Source organism: Schistocerca gregaria, chromosome 2, assembly GCF_023897955.1.
Source record: "Schistocerca gregaria isolate iqSchGreg1 chromosome 2, iqSchGreg1.2, whole genome shotgun sequence".
Taxonomy (NCBI): domain Eukaryota; kingdom Metazoa; phylum Arthropoda; class Insecta; order Orthoptera; family Acrididae; genus Schistocerca; species Schistocerca gregaria.
This window is the reverse complement of record NC_064921.1, coordinates 439,077,450-439,095,352: the sequence shown is the minus strand read 5'-3', so window position 1 is coordinate 439,095,352 and position 17,903 is coordinate 439,077,450. Positions and strand designations below refer to the sequence as shown.

The following is a 17,903-nucleotide window of genomic DNA, read 5'->3' as shown; positions in this document are numbered from 1 at the left end:
AGAACAGTCCAATTCAGTTCTGTGAACTCCTGTCGGGTGCGCAGACTTGTGCGAGACCTTGCGTTGCCGTGGAAAAAGAAAAGTTCGTTTTCATTTTTGTGACGACGAGCACGCTGAAATCATTTCTTCGTTGTGTGCGGCCGACTGCAGATATTCTGCAAGCACCTATGAATATTCGTGATGCTCTAGTTTACCGCCAAAAGAAACTCTATGAAAGCTCTCTGCTGGGAATGAACTTCCGTTACAGACGTCATTTCCAAGGGAACGTACAGCGCCTCCACCTACCGGAACTCCATGAAACGTCAGAGATTGAGCCAAGAATATTCCACGTTGTTCCGCAACAAATTCCTCATTTTTTCAACCGAAATTAGCCGAGAAAAAAATGTTTTGCATTACTCATTGAACGCCCCTCGTATAACATTCATCTTCCCAATGGTGCAAGAATGAAATTAGGGCAATGTCCCTGGATTTTCTTTTGTAAAAAGGAGTTCAGCATTTTGTAACATTACAGGACATATTGGGACATATTGAAGTATTCGATACTGTAGACTTTTTGGGGATGTCGATACAGATATGCAAAATGTAAAGGGAAACTTTGGTGATGTTTAAATATTGTACTGTGTCAATATTAGGACATTTTGCACAGAAAGAACAAAAATAGAATTAATGTAAATATATATTAGTGTTAGTAACCTATTTTCATTCAATTTTGTAATTATATTTCATTTTGTAAAAGAAAGACTCACTGTTTGCTGTAGCTCTGATTAATTGTATAAATTATCAGTTTTGAGCTAAATTATTTCGTATAATATGGACAAGATACTTTTAAAAACTCACCAGCTAAAGAGAAAGTCTGTAAATGAACGTTTAATGCACACTTCTGGAACTTTCTATGGAGAAATTCTATATTATGATCGCAAAAATACGAAAACTTACGAAAACTGTTTCATAACCTAATTTCGAAAGACGATTTGTATCAAGAAATATTGCTAAAAAGATTTATTTACATTTTGAAACACGATTTAAATCATTTTACATATAAATAGTTGTTCTAAATCACTCAAGAAATATCGAGAATCAAATGTCAAGATATTTCTGGAAACATCGGTACAAATCTGGTGAAGGTTATCCAGAAGCTGCTAGAAAAATGTTATAAAATCTATTTGGAAATTATGCTTGTAAGAATTTATATGTACTGATCCTTTTACTTACTTTAATCTGTACTAAAATTCTGTAATGTCTAATTTAGTTTTAAGTCGTGAATTGCTATCGTATTGTAAACAAAACATTGTCAAAGACTCTCATTGTTTGGAAAGATATTAATACACCTAGGAGTTGTCAGTTGCCAGTTCGGATATGCAGTGCGGTTAGCTCGGAGAGTCAGTTGTTGAGTCTGTGAAGTCTGTCAGTGCTGTTTGTAAATAAACGTCTGTAATGAAGAATTACTTGTTGTCGTCAATATGAACTCAAGACCTTTTGCACGAAGCAGACACCTCCTAATGCAACGTTTTAATTTGGTGTTGAGGAGCTGAAATGTTATAATTTCTGCTTTTACTTTGCTACCTTCAATTTCAGTTCCTGTCCCATTCATGAGTGTCTGGACAGTAATTTTGGTACCGGTAACAGCTTTTACATTATCCTTCTTTCCCGTGACTTATATCCTGTCTCGTCGGGTTCCGCTATATTCGGGATTGGGCAAACTTTATTTTATTAATTAATTTTGTGGGCGGATGATCTTCAGACGCCATAGCCGTGAAGATAACCTAAGGGTAGGTAGTCGTGTGCGCTATCTCCCTGTGAATAGTTTAAACTCTGTACTGTGTGTTATTGTATTTAACTGTCTGCGTACCGTATTCTCTGAGGCGGAATTTGGTAAACAGTCCAGAATTTCACTAAACGATTGTGAGAAACTGCCTAAAAACTACACTTGGGCTGGCCGTTGTACCAGCCCAGGGTCGTTAATTGTTCACGGAGATTCGATCTCGGTCTGGCTCATCTTCGTCTCTCGCAAGCTATCGCGCTGCGCCATACGTCATACAAGCAGATAGTTAGTAGCCTTAATGACCAGAATTTTTTTGGGAGCGATCCTTTGTTAGTATTGTGCTACGGTGATCGTTGATGTCTTCACGTACGGCTCTCTTCACAGCGAAACGCGTCTCATTCATCATCTCTCTAGCTATAGCATTGTCCTTTGTTTTATACCTATTATGTAGAAGTCTCTGTTTCTTAGGAATTTTCTTTACTGTGATTGTATACCTTGGAGGATCTAACCCACCATGAATTGTTGTACTAGGTACCCGTCAAATGCATGGTCAACTATTCTCCGAAACGCGAGCCACATACTTCTATATTCTCCTCTCCGGAGCTAAACATTTCAAGTTGAGATACAATACTACTGCCTCGTTATTAAGTTTCTTGACAAGTAAATCGTTTTACTTGTCTGTGTTTCCTTTTAAACTCTGGTAATCATTGCTGCTACAACAAAGTGTCTCACTGTCAGCGATACCGGTTTGAATGTGGACATCCTAGAAGTAGTGAAGTCTATTTGTTGCTATTAGATGCATTACATCACTGTCATGAGTGATCTTCCGAAAAATGTTGTAGGAAGTTCTCACAGAAGGCATTTAGTAATGCTTCACGCTACCTCTTGTTACGAACACTACTTACAAAACTGTGATCATCCCAATTGAATGTCGGATGATTAAGGCCTCTTCTGATGATGGCAGTATGATTAGTGAACTTAGGTTTCTCTACAATTTTCGGTTGCATTTGGAGATGAGTCTGATGGGTGATAGAAGGATCTAGTTGTAGTTTATGACCACCCTTGATACCGAGTCTTGCCCAAACAATGTGGCATGCATCTTCAATTTCTGTTTCGGTGAACGTGTGTTTGTCTACTGCGAGAAATCCACCACCTCTATACACTGTTACGCTTATCCAATCGATATACCTTTTTCCCAAAAATGTCACTGCTATTAGTTTCCGGTTTTAAGCATTTTTCTGCACTTAGTATTAGGTGAGCTCCACTGCTTTTTTACGAACGCGAATGCTTCGGCAGTTAATCACCAGCAGTACCCTGTCAGGGCCATTTCTTTCGGTCTTATTCTGATATTTCCGTTGCCCGGCAGCTATGGTTATGTGGTCTGGATGAAGAATCTCCCTATCGGAAAACCATTATTTCCTCCCTACACACACTCAGGTACTTGTCTACGCAGCCTATGGCGTGCACTGCACATCTGACTCAATTAGGGAGATCTTACAGGTCTACGACAGCAGTCCAGTTATGTGCTCTAAGAACATGATAACACCGTGTTAGGAACTAAGTGCCAGTATTTCATTCCGTGAAGAACGGTCCGTCCAAAGGTTACCGTTAATACAGAACGACGCTGACGAGAGTTCACGGAAGTGTCCAAACAACCCACTGCGCTGAGCAGCAGCGGAAATGTTACAGCTGCATCAGAACAATCCAGGTGACTCATTCAGCCGCCTCGGCATCGACGGCACTGGGTGTATCACTGTGATCCCGAAACAAAGGAGTAATGCACGTAGTTGAAATACGTAGATTCACCACCACCGAAAAAGTCGAAAACCCATCCATCGTCGGTGAAGGTGAGGCTTTTTAGGATTGCCATGGTGGTGCCAACAGATTACGATCGAGACTGTACGCGATGCGTCGCTGGATGCTGTCCGAGGCGGTATTTTGCTCTACGACGACACCGCAGGTTATTCTGCACAGGACACAGCCACACATTCTACTACCAAAATTTGGCAAACCACCTCGTTTTCTCCTCAAATGACACCCAGTAACATTTTCCTCTGTCTCTGGATGAAGTAGCCGTGGCTTGGCACTCATTTCTAAGATGACGACGAGGTAATTTTAGAGGTGAAACGTTTCCCGAACACTCCAAAGACAGATTTTTACAACCAAGATCTCCGTCAACTCGTCTACCGTTCGAAAAAATGTGTCGCATTGAGGTGCGAATATGTAGAGGATGACTAACACCATCAGCAACTTTAATAGCCGCAGCTTGATTTATTCGAGACGATAATTAAAACTCCTCACAAGTGTATGGAGGTAAATAAAATGTTGTTCTTCCTTATATAAGTCGTAGCTGTAAGGTAGCAGCAGTACAACTATTCTTGATCGCAGCTGGAAATCGCCGATATCTTGTGCTCAGAACTATGTAAATGGCGTTTTTGTTAAGAATCTAGAGTAGCGAGCGGTGGCTAGGCGAAAAATGGATGTCACATTTAACGTGGCGCGGATGCGGTGCAAAAAGGATACATCAGAGATGTAGAGGCTCATACTGACCTTGTTTTTCATTTATACTTTTTAAGTGTTTATTGGCACTTTTTAACAAAAGTGGGAATCAAAATTATAAATTATTTATTAATTAAATAATTTTCATAGAAAAACACCATCAAGTGTACAAATGTTTTATTATTTAATTTTTACATAATGTCTACAAAATAATCATTTTAAGAGCTCTTAAGGTTACATATTTTTTTTAAATCTACAAAACCAGACATTCTGATCAGTAACTCGGATTTTTTGCTAGCCATTTACAAGATAAATCTTCTTCGAACACAAAATAAACAGTAAGCTTTTGACATAAGCTGCTAATCATCTCCTCCCATAGCACATTGTTGGCAGACTGGAACAATGTGTTCTTGACAAATATACTTACGACAACCTTCACAAACATTAAGTTTGGTTCCTCTAAAAGGGCACGGCCGACTTCCTTCCCCATCCTTCCCTAATCCGATGAGGCCGATGACCACGCTGTCTGGTCTCCTTCCCCAAACAACCAACCAACCAACAGTGTCTAGCATAGAGATATTCTCGACATATTTTTCGTACACCTTGGACCCCGGCAGTCGATTCTTGTGAAGAGTCTCCACTAAATTCTCTGATTCTCTTACGCAAAGTGCTTGGCAGTTAAGGTATTTCTTGTCGGGCACTCAGGTGTTCACTGACGAGCATGCGGCCTAGTGTTTTTATGAAATTACGACGCTTTAGGTTTTTACTCTTATTTGATCGCTGAAAAATAGCGGCATTTATGCTGGCCATATTTAGTATTCCGCAGAAGACAGCCTGAGGCCATTTTTTTGAGTTGCGGCTTACATACGTCACTGACAGCTCATATGCAACGTCAACTCTACCTTTCGTAGAATTATAAAACATGTTTATCTCTGGTTCCTTTGTACTTCCTGTCAATTCATCAGTTTCACCATTGTGAAGACTAGACATGAGCAAAACAACTTTGTTTTTGCTTTTGTATATGAGTAACAAGTCTAAAATCTTTTTGGAAACCGAACTTAAATGAGTAGATTTCTCTACCACGAGTTTTACAAAATTCAGGAGGGATTTGCCTCTTGTTCTTAAGCAATGTTGCCACAGAAGTTAGCTTACGTTCTTTCAGCAGATGTGACACTATTTCATAGCTCGTAAACCAACGATCAAAAGATACATTACGGCTTGTTTTTGAAAGGGGTTGCAACACCCAATTCACTACATCAAATGGTTTATTACTCAGTGAAAACGGTCCCTTTGGCTGCTTCCAGCATATATTTCGAGGTTCAAGACATAGAAATACTTTGCGTCGACCAAGGCAAATATTTTTATGCCATATTTGGTCGGTTTTGATGGTATGTATTGTCTAAATTTGCATTGCCTCTCAATGCAAGCAGCATTTCATCTATGGTTGTATATTATCCTAGTACACAGGCGTTGTTGCAGTTTTCAACGAATATTTCAAATATCTGACGTACTAGTGCTAAGTTGTCCAGCTCTTTTTTTTCTTCACATGTGGATTTATCGTCAAAACGAAGACAACTTTGAATAAAATGAAAACGTTGTCGTGTCATTGTCAGCCAAAATATTTCAACGTGTGTTCCATGTGAAGCCCAAAGGTCAACGGCGTTCTGCGTCCCAGATCGGTAACATCCAGCAATGTACAAGCCTACATAAGCCTTCAGCTCGCTCATGGTCATTTCCATCATAAAACAGTGATTTGCAACTACTTCATAAGCTGCTTTCCTTTCTGCAATTTGCAAGTTTTTGTATTTCAAGATAATAGTAAGCATATTCTCATGGCAAAACAAACTCCAGCATTCAAGCTCTGTCTTTGCTAAACTTGACACTAATCACACCCCAGGTACCTCCCTGATGATATTTTCAGAACGGGTCCGAACTTGTTGTTGAGATGGATTTTTGCACCACTTGGATCCATCTTTACCAAAATAAAATGGACTGCGTACTTCATTTTTCGATCGCTCTACTAATTCTGGCAACACAGCATTGTGGGCAGTATTTTGCAGCTCATTTAGTGGTATTTTATCTTCTTTGTCGCTGCCTCCACTTGCATCTTGCTCAGTACCACTACTGCCACTGCGCCCACTTACACAATCTTAATTTTCACTTCCATCTGTTGTAAAGTAGTTAGCCAACGACGTATACGCTCAGCCTACCTTTCTTCGTTGTACATTTCAACTAACACGCCAAAAAACACGAAGCATTCATGAAAAAAGATAAATTGAAAAATGGCACAGAAATACTACTTCGCGGTTGTGGGTCAAAAATAGTCTCTTACCGTTTGCACTCGTCTATCTCCTTTCACGGACAGCAGCGGACTGAGCGCGTGCACGCATTAGGGAGGGGAGTTCAATAATTACAGCTACTGAGAACTTCGACGATGTGCAACTGTGCAACAAAGAACTGGAAACAAAACAAATCAGCAGGGTCAAACTGAACCCACCACATCCTCGCCGGGTTAATTACAGATAGCCAGACTGCCAAGTCCTCTCCGTGGACGGAAGCTGGCACGGCGCTCGCCGGTTAATTTGCAGAAGGCGGCTGGCAGGCGCCGTAGCGGTACGCCCCTGGTCCGGGCTGTGCGGCGGAGGTCGCTGGACCGGCCGGCGGCAGCTGACGCCACGGCCACTGGGTCAAGGCCCGGCGCGCGCCACGTAACGGGCCGCACCGCCGGGCTAAGCGGAGCGCAGGCTGCGCCAGTCCGCCGCGAGCGCTCACTGCGCTGCAGCCACGCTCTACTCTGCGCGGCGTCGCCAACTTCCCTCCTCGATCCCTCCAGCCGCGAATCTACTTTGCACAGAGCTTCCGAAAAAGTAGGGCAATGATTTCAATCTTCTTCGGCTGCCAATCCAGAACTAGGCCTTACGACGTTAACTTCTTCCACGTCCTTCCCATACTACTTACACACTACTGGCCATTAAAACTGCTACACCAAGAAGAAATGCAAATGATAAACGGGTATTCATTGGACAAATATATTATACTAGAACTGACATGTGATTACAAGGGTGTATAGAAACTGAGAAATCAGTACCCAGAAAAACCACCTCTGCCCGCAATAACGGCCTTAATACGCCCGGGCATTGAGTCAAACAGAGCTTGGATGGCGTGTACAAGTACAGCTGGCCGTGCAGCTTCAACACGATACCACAGTTCATCAATAGTAGTGAGTGGCGTATTGTGACGAGCCAATCGCTCGGTCACCATTGACCAGACGTTTTCCATTGGTGAGAGATCTGGAGAATGTGCTGGCCAGGGTAGCAGTCGAACATTTTCTGTATCCAGAAAGGCTCGTACAGGACCTGTAACATGCGGTCGTGCATTATCCTGCTGAAATATAGGGTTTCGCAGGGATCGAATGAAGGGTAGAGCCACGGGTCGTAACACATCTGAAATGTAACGTCCACTGTTAAAAGTGCCGTCAATGCGAACAAGAGGTGTCCGAGACGTGTAACCAATGGCACCCCATACCATCACACCGGGTGATACGCCAGTATGGCGATGACGAATACACGCTACCAATGTGCGTTCACCGCTATGTCGCCAAACACGGATGCGTCCATCATGATCCTGTAAACAGAACCTGGATTCATCCGAAAATATGACGTTTTGCCATTCGTGCACCCAGGTTCGTAGTTGAGTACGCCATCGCAGGCACTCCTGTCTGTGATGCAGAGTCAAGGGTAACCGCAGCTATGGTCTCCGAGCTGATAGTCCATGCTGCTGCAAACTTCGTCGAACTGTTCGTGGAGATGGTTGTTGTTTTGCAAACGTCCCCATCTGTTGACTCAGGGCTCGAGACGTGGCTGCACGATCTGTTACATCCATGCGGATAAGATGCCTGCCATCTCGACTGCCAGTGATAAGAGGCCGTTGGGATCCAGCACGGCGTTCCTTATTACTCTCCTGAACCCACCGATTCCATATTCTGCTAACAGTCATTGGATCTCGACCAACGCGAGCAGCAATGTTGCGATACGATAAACAGCAATCGCAATACGCTACAATCCGACCTTTATCAAAGTCGGATACGTGATGGTACGCATTTCCCCTCCTTACACGAGGCATCACAACGGCTTTTCACCAGGCAACGCCGGTCAACTGCTGTTTTTCTATGAGAAATCGGTTGGAAACTTTCCTCATGCTGGCACGTTGTAGGTGTAGCCACCGACGCCAACCTTGTGTGAAAGCTCTGAAAAGCTAATCATCTGCATATCACAGGCTCTTCTTCCTGTCGGCTAAATTTCGCGTCTGTAGCACGTTAACTTCGTGATGTAGCAATTTTAATAGCCAGTAGTGTACTTGTTCCAACAGGACTACAATGACGTAACAAAAATCATAGGATACTTCCCAGTATCGTGACGGACCTGCTTTTGCCAGATGTAGCGCACCAACTCAACGTGGCATGGACTGAACACGTCATTGGAAGTCCCCTGCAGAAATATTGAGCCAAGCTTCCTCTATAGCCGTCCGTAATTGCGAACGTGTCGCCGGTGCAAGAATTTGTGCACGAATTGACCTCTCAATTATGTTCGACAAGTGTTCGATGGGATTCATGTCGGGCGTTCTGAGTGGCGAAATCGTTCGATCGAACTGTCCAGAATGTTCTTCAAACCAATTGCGAAAAACTCAGGCCCGGTGACACAGCGCATACTCATCTTTGTTGGGGAACATGACGCCCATGAATGGCTCCAAATGGTCTTCTGAGGATCCAGTCCATCCCATATAAACACAGCCCACACCATTATGGAGTCACCACCAGCTTGCGCAAGCCTTGTTGACAACTTGAGTCCGTGACTTCGTGGGGTCTGTGCCACACTCGAATTCTACCATCAACTCTCACCAACAGAAATCGGGACTCATCTGACCAGGCCATGGTTTTTCAGTTGTCTAGGGTCCAATCGAAATAGTCACGCACCCAGGGGAGGCGCTGTAGGCTGTTAGCAAAGGCCTTCAAGGTCAGTCGTCTGCCGCCACAGCCCGTAAACGCTAAATTTCGCCGCGCTGCCCTAACGGATGCGTTCGTCTCATGTCCCACATTGATTTTTGCTGTTATTTCATCCAGTGATGCCCGTCTCTTACCACAGACAACTATAAGCCTACACCGCTGCTCACGGTCTTTAAATGAAGGCCATCGGCTACTGCGTTGTCTGTGGTTACAAGTAATATCTGAAATTTGTATTCTCGGCACAGTGTTGACAACTGAGGCTCGCGGAACATTTAATTCCCTAACGATTTCCAAAATGAAACGTCCCATGCGTTCAGCGTCTGTTAATTTCCGTCGTGCGGGCATAATCACATTGGACGCCTTTCTACATAAGTCACCCGAGTACAAATGCCAACTCCGCCAATGCACTGCCCTTTTATACCTTGTGTACGCGATACTACCGCCATCTGTATATGTGCATATCGCTATCCCATGGCTTTTGTCGCCACAGCGTGTGTTCCATCGCTTATCAAGGGATTCTGTCAGTCCTGTTTTTTTTCGATTACTGAGTATATCCCTACTTCTTCCCTTATTTCTTCACTTCTTATTTTGTCATCTCTTGCGCAACCTTCCACAGAGTGAAGAAACTTATTTTTTGATGCTTCAGGTTGTCACACTTATTTATCGTAATGTTCAACTCTCTGTTCCACGTAGCACTGTGGGTTGTGCCATGACTTGATAAATCTACATTTCGTTTGTCTTCTCGTTTTGCCCTTTAATGTTCTCTTGTGTTCCACATATATATTGACAGGTTTCATTCTCTTACTGATGTCTTTCCCTTCTTTAATAGTTAAGTCACATCCAAGATACTGGAATCTGCCACCTTTTCTGTTACGATGATACTAATGATGATCTTACGTTAGTTCTTATGGGCTTCTTCCCTAAAAAAGGCCATTGTTTTTGTTGTTGGTGCCACCATGCTACAATTATTTTAGGATTATGTTGTTTAATATACGTGTTACTGTTTGTACTTTGTCTTCACTCTGCTATACGATTACCTGATTGGCGGAAAAAGCATCGTATTTAGAAATTTATTTGCCACAATTCTTATACCTTGAGGTATTCGTCCTCTAGCCATACCCTGACTTCAATACGAAATATTATCAGTGCGAAATATTAACCTAATTACTACACAAGTATGTGAAATAAGACTCTCCCATTAAGCGCCTACGTAATTGGGCTCAAATTTCATCCATAATGCAAGACCCTGTGGAATGTAGTGGGCTACATGTCCGATGGAACACTAGACCTGTAAGTATATAAATGACTATGTATGATTTAGTATTATTTTTGTTAAACTGTAACAACACGACATGTCCAATATCCTTGTAAAAGTGAACGACAGAGGAATAAAACTACTACTGCTGCTTCACCACTCGCCCGCCTCGGTTGCTGCGTGGTCAGCGCGATGGACTTCTAAACAAATGGACCCGGGTTTGATTCCCGGGCGGGTCGGAGATTTTCTCCTTCCGGGGACTGGGTGCTGTGTTTTCTTTACGTTCGTTTTCTCATAAACGAGGTTACACTGTGACATGGCTGAATGGGCACGGCCCGAAAGGCAATAAATTAAAAAAAAGAACATTACTTCAGTACTGTGTGTGAAACCCATTTAATGCGCAACTTTTCGAGTGCTCACTGAGGCTTTCTCCTCCACGCCTGCATGTACTGTTTCTTTCAGATCAAAAGTTTGTACCGTTTATAATCTTCCTATATTTTCCCACCTGCCCTGTTCTCCCTAACCGTTCGAAAAGACTTGAAAGCATGTTGTACGTCACATATCGCATATACACGCTGAACATTAATAAAACCAACAAATCGGGGGGACGGATTCCTGACTGAAAATGGAGGAAAAAAGGTCCTATGAACATGTGCCCGGAAATCCATAGTTGCCATGGTAGATGGCGCTGACGAATGACAGTTCCTCTGACAACGTGCCATGTGTATTGCAGGCTGTGTCATTGAGGAAGTGTACTGTAAGCAGCAGAATGGTCTGGCATCCATGTTGGGGACAAGTCGAGGTAGTGTTTGTGTACGGCTAAGAAGATGGAAACTGTCGAGAAGCAGCACGGCTATACCAAAATACGAGGGCCGGAACTTCAATAGTGGCAACTATTTACTTACAACTCGTAAAAAATAGATAAGTGTATCAAAATTTTACTGACGTTCAAAGTAGTCACCAGGATTGTGTATAAACCGTTGCCAGCGATGTGAAAGTGGTAGGATACTCTTAGCAGTGCCAGTTGTGTTGGCAGTTCGAGTGGAGCGGTCTATTACCCGACGAATTTGTAGCAGTTCTGAAGCGAATGCCGTGAAGTGTTTCCTTCAGTTTAGAAATCGAGTTGAACTCGCGAGGGCTTAAGTCAAGGGAGTGCTGTAGGTGGTATAGCACTTAGTAGCCCCATCCGTCAAAGAAATCAGTAACAGCTTGCACTGTCGTTGCTTGAGCATTGTCCTGCAAAATGATAGTCAGGTCCTGCAGAAAGTGTCATCACTTCTGTCTCTAAGCTGGTCGTAGGTTGTGTTCCAAAAATGAACAGCATAGAGACAGAAGTGATGACACTTTCTGCAGGACCTGACCATCATTTTGCAGGACAGTAATCAAGTACGTACAGTGCAAGCTGTTACAGATTTGTTTGACTGATGGGACTGCTAAGTGCTACACCACCTACTGCACTCCCCTGACTTAAGTCCTCGTGAGTTCAACTCTATCTCTAAACAGAAGCAAACACTTCTCGGTACTCGCTTCAAAAGTACTACAAATTCGTCGGGCAATAGACCGCGCCGCTCGCACTGTCAACACAACTGCCACTGCTAAGTGTATCCTACGACTTCCACATCGCTGGCAACGGGTTGTACACAATGCTGGTGACTACTTTGAAGGTCAGTAAAACTTTGAAATGGTTCAAATGGCTCTGAGCACTATGGGACTTAACTGCTGAGGCCATCAGTCCCCTAGAACTTAGAACTACTTAAACCTAACTAACCTAAGGACATTACACACATCCATGCCCGAGGCAGGATTCGAACCTGCGACCGTAGTGGTCGCGAGGTTCCAGACTGTAACGCCTAGAACCGCTCGGCCACTCCGGCCAGCAAAATTTTTGAAACATTTATCTATTTTCTACGAGCTGTAAATAAATAATTGCCACTATTAAAGTTTCCAATTCTCGTAATTACGCTCACAGACACCAACCATAGCACACAACATTTCAAGCGATTTTTGGGCAATTGTGCGATCATGGGCCCTTTCAGATAGACGGACGTGCAGAGAGGCGGCGGACTGCGCCTACATCAGATTTGGAGGACCAGGTTCTACAGGAGATTGAGACGAACCCTAGTACAAGCTCCAGGCAAGTGGCCTGCCAACGTGGTGTAAGCCAAAGTGCGGTTATGTGTATCCTTCATAACAACCGCTATTGTCCCTATCAGCTGCAATCCCGTGGAGGCTACTTTGCACATTTGTTATGACGTGGATGCGGTGCAGCTCTGTGCTGCGTTCCGGGACAATTTGGTGTCGTTGCACGCACACCATCCATTTCCGGACATATTTCCATTTCCAGTCAGGTATCTGTCCCTGCAGTTTACTAATGTTCGTGTTTTATATCTAGTAGCCCGATCCAACCTGTCTGCTTCCCTACACTTCCCACTTGTCTGTGCACGAAAATCACATCCACTAATTCTGTAATCAGGTACACCGCCATTTAAGAAGTGTTTGGATTTGTAAAAACAAACTGGGCTCTTACATTTTCGCACACGTCGCTCCACTTTAAGACTTTCTTGCTCTTTCCCTGTATGATGCACGCATTCTTCTCGATGGAGCTCTCGTCTCTGATAACTTTGGCAATTACAAATAACGATTTCTTGGTTCTGGAACTGCACAACACGTTCAGCTTCATAGCTTTCGACACAGCCATTACGGTACCAGGCTTCCATATACCAAACTGGAAACTGTTACACTTGCGCTTCTCCAGCAGTCCGACAGTTTTCGTCATCACCTTCGATACACACGATGTATCAGAAGTAGCAGCGCAAGCATAAGATAACAGAAGGAAAAGCGTTCCATTAAGTGCTGCTTCGTAAACCAGCGTTGGCGATATAATTAGAAATGTATGGTTACGAGCCGCCGTTGTCTTCAGTTTGAAATACTGTCCCACTTAGTACGAATGTATCTAACACGTAAACTTTTCCAAAAGATCACCATCTACTTTGGCTCAAATTCCACATTAGGTCAGTCTTCACAAGAAATACAATATTACTTGAGCACATTAATTTTTACAATTACCGTACACATGTACCAGCTAGAATAGCTGTTCCACATGTCGCCCTCGCTATTTTGTGCAATACAGGATTCGTCGTAAATCTTGACACGACTTTCAATTCGTTGCTAATGTGTTTCAATCATATCGACGAGAGTAATGTACATTTCACTTCTGAGATGCTTGCATAGACAAGAATCCAGAGGATTAAACTCACATCTTCGAGGCCAAGTAACTGGCCCTCCTCGACCTATCCACATTGCACCGTATTGACGTCTTACATCGGCAGCAAAAGTGCTGATTTCGTGTATAATGCATCCACCACATTCGCCAGTCATATGTCGTCTTACGCCAGAAGCAAAATGTGCAGATATTGTTTCAATATTGAAAAAAATATCTGCACATTTTGCTACTGGCGTAAGACGCTTGTTAGAGGTAAAGTTGGATATTATGGATAGGAATACAAGTCAATTTTTATACAAGTGCAATAAAACATTTCATACATATTGTTGAGGAATCATCAGAAAAATATACGCTACTCGCCACACTGATATTTCGCCTCCTTATCCCGTGCAAGCTGTGACTAAATGACTCGCAGTGCAACGCATTACAGGGTCGTTGTAATTAAACTTTCACACTTGAGAGGGCCCTTATGAAAAACGAGTGAACGCAGGACAACGCAGCTTTGTGGTTACGCACATGCGTACGAGAAGAAACACATTTTAATTTCCACATGATAGGGTAATATTTGTCAATTGCATAACATGTTCACGTTCAGGCTATAAACGTTGCTCAATGTGACGACCTTATGCATCCCCGACAGTCTGGAACCGCGCTAATGATTGCTCTATTACTGCCCGAAACAACGGTGGCTCACGGAATGTTTAGCTGTCGTGACATAACTCGTGCACTGCTTGAAGACCGACGCTGCATCCATCACTCTCATCAATGGCAAAAGTAAGTTCTTCAAAAATTTGTGGCGCTATTGGCCGTCGGCCTCTTCCAGAAGAAATTCCCAAATCGCCAGTTAACACGAACTTCTCAATCACATTTTTTAATTGCGGTGCGGAAAAAGAACCTCTCCGTATTCCTTTAATGCGTAGATCTCTAGAAGGTCAACGCTGCTGCTCTTGTTTCGATAATACAGTTTTACGAGTAAAGCGATGCTCACCTTGTCCAAATCCATGTTGACTGTCTACAACTTCAATGCACAGTGATGCTTGTCTTTCAACTCAACGGCGCTGTTCCAGCACCGGCACCTGCCGCAAGTCACGACGCTAACACTACTGACAACGCAAATCTTGCAGCGCACAATCTGGACGATATTCCTATAAAGTTCGGTACGTATACGGTGAATAGTTTTCCGTCTACGCAGGCTGAAGCAGCAGAAATTTGATTATAACCGCCCTATACAAGAATTCAATGAAGAACTATAATTCTAATTACAACGAAATGAACACCCTTATTAGCTGCTTACAGGCGTTGACATACGTCAACTGAGACAGATGAAAATGTGTGCCCCGACCGGGACTCGAACCCGGGGCCAACGCGAGCAGCAATGTTGCGATACCATAAACAGCAATCGCAATACGCTACAATCCGACCTTTATCAAAGTCGGATACGTGATGGTACGCATTTCCCCTCCTTACACGAGGCATCACAACGGCTTTTCACCAGGCAACGCCGGTCAACTGCTGTTTTTCTATGAGAAATCGGTTGGAAACTTTCCTCATGCTGGCACGTTGTAGGTGTAGCCACCGACGCCAACCTTGTGTGAAAGCTCTGAAAAGCTAATCATCTGCATATCACAGGATCTTCTTCCTGTCGGCTAAATTTCGCGTCTGTAGCACTTTAACTTCTTGATGTAGCAATTTTAATAGCCAGTAGTGTACTTGTTCCAACAGGACTACAATGACGTAACAAAAATCATAGGATACCTCCCAGTATCGTGCCGGACCTCCTTTTGCCAGATGTAGCGCACCAACTCAACGTGGCATGGACTGAACACGTCATTGGAAGTCCCCTGCAGAAATTATGAGCCAAGCTTCCTCTATAGCCGTCCGTAATTGCGAACGTGTCGCCGGTGCAAGAATTTGTGCACGAATTGACCTCTCAATTATGTTCGACAAGTGTTCGATGGGATTCATGTCGGGCGTTATGAGTGGCGAAATCGTTCGATCGAACTGTCCAGAATGTTCTTCAAACTCAGTAATTCTAATTACAACGAAATGAACACCCTTATTAGCTGCTTACAGGCGTTGACATACGTCAACTGAGACAGATGAAAATGTGTGCCCCGACCGGGACTCGAACCCGGGCCACACATTTTCATCTGTCCCAGTTGACGTATGTCAACGCCTGTAAGCAGCTAAGGGTGTTCATTTCATTGTAATTTCAATCTAACGAGCTGCATGATCACCGATGGTATCTGTTCTTTCGGACATGTCCGAAAGAACAGATAGCATCTTAGTATAACTATAATTCTGTCACTAGTAAAAAGAAAGGGGCTGTTAACATGATGTTCCAAACTGTTTGTTACCCACTCACCTGGCTAAATGTAAGACCCATAGTCATCACTTTAATATTGGGAATTTCAGAAAAATTAGGTTGACTGTAGCACTACATGTGTAATACTACCTGTCAAAAACGAATGCCTAATTTCAGCTTTAAATGAGAAAAACTGAAAACGTCAGCTCCACTCCGTACAGTGCGCAATGACAGAAACCGGGCTTTATGTTCTTCGTCGCGTAGCTTAAATAATGGTTTCAAACTTTAACACAGCAGATATAGGGGTAGGCCTGCTCTGTACATATCTATGGTCTGAAGTCTCTCATAAAAGTCAATGACATCGTCTTACGAAGGTAGGCAACATCTTGGTATCTGGAGATCTATCTTGACCAGAAGTAGAATTTTGGATCATGCACTAAACAAGTGGAAAAGGCTCTAGCACTGGCAAAGCATATTTCATTTTGCTGTTAGCAGTGTGAAAAAATATCATAGTACACAATCTATGGCGGGCTATGACTCCAGCTCTTGAACGCGCAAAATGTGTCTGTTTCGTTAACTCTCCTTAGTAATAAAAAAAAGTGATTATACGATCGGTGGGACCATGCGGCACATTATCCACGGAAGGACTCCTTGTAATAATGGGGTTGTATCCGTAATATCTCATGATGCAGATGATACCGCAGTCAATAATAAATATTCTCTGAAAACTGCTGCACAAATAACCAGTTAGTTCCTGACCAGATTTCATTGTGTCGGAAAGATTAAACTGGTTTTAAATTTTCAGAAATGTTAACTGCACCTTCAAAATATACAAAAACGTAGTATCCTATGAAAATAGTGTCAGTACGTACATATATACCAGGCTGCAACAGTTTGATGGGAGATGAAAGGAGTAATCAAATAGGCTGAGATAAACTAGGTGACAGACTGGTGTGTTCCATCCCATAATATTGACCAAGTCTACGGAACCTATACCAAGAAGGACTGACAGAAAATATTGAAAGGATAAAGAGATAGGCAGCACGAGTGGTTACAAGCTTTTCTGAACCAAGACAGAGTGTCATGGAAATGCTGAAAAAACTGAGCTGGCAATGGCTTGAAGATAACTTCCACATATCTTGCAAAAGTTTCGAGAAACAATATCAAGTGACGAACCTAGGACTGCACTACACCCCGTCACCCCTGCAGTATCACATCCGTAGGCACTGTTAAAACAGAATTAGACTTATTCCTGAGTACATAGTAGACTAATTACTGAGCCTATAGAGGCGCGTAAGCAGACAGCCTTGCTGCGCTCCTTACTTGAATGAAATGAGAAAAGGGAAGGAAGATTAACGTTTAACGTTCTGTCGACGGGGACATCGTTATGAGATGGACCAAAAGATCTCACTGGCGAAGGATGGGAAAGCAAATCTGCGTGACCTTTCGGAGAGATCACCCCGGCATTCGCGTAAGACCTAAGCGATTTAAGGAAACTACGGTAAAACTGACCTGGATGGCAGGGTGGCCATTTGAACTGCCGTCCTACCAACGCGAGCCCAATGTATTACCAATGAGCCACATGGCGCGGTTCGCCTGTGCGATGGCGCTCGACTCGGAGGGGTGGTGGTGTGAAGTTCCTGGTTTCCAGTCTTTGTGCCAATGACCTGTATTAAATTCCAAATCTTTCCGCAGTGTCTTATGAAGTGAGGGCATATGACATTGTTGATGGTGATCCGTCTGTTGGGCAGGGACGTTAAGCTCAGCGGCTCTCTAGGTGCTAGTCGAGAGTAGAAGACTATGTACCAGCACCGGGTTTCACCCTCTCCATTTCCTGATAATGACGATGACGATTAT

General features: G+C 43.4%; 1 protein-coding gene across 2 annotated transcripts in view; it reads right to left on the bottom strand.

Moving 5' to 3' along the window:
• The window catches only part of LOC126325294 (uncharacterized), a 354,815-nt gene that overhangs the window by 210,551 nt on the left and 126,361 nt on the right, over positions 1–17,903 (bottom strand). The gene's annotated exons all lie outside the window — the stretch shown is intronic.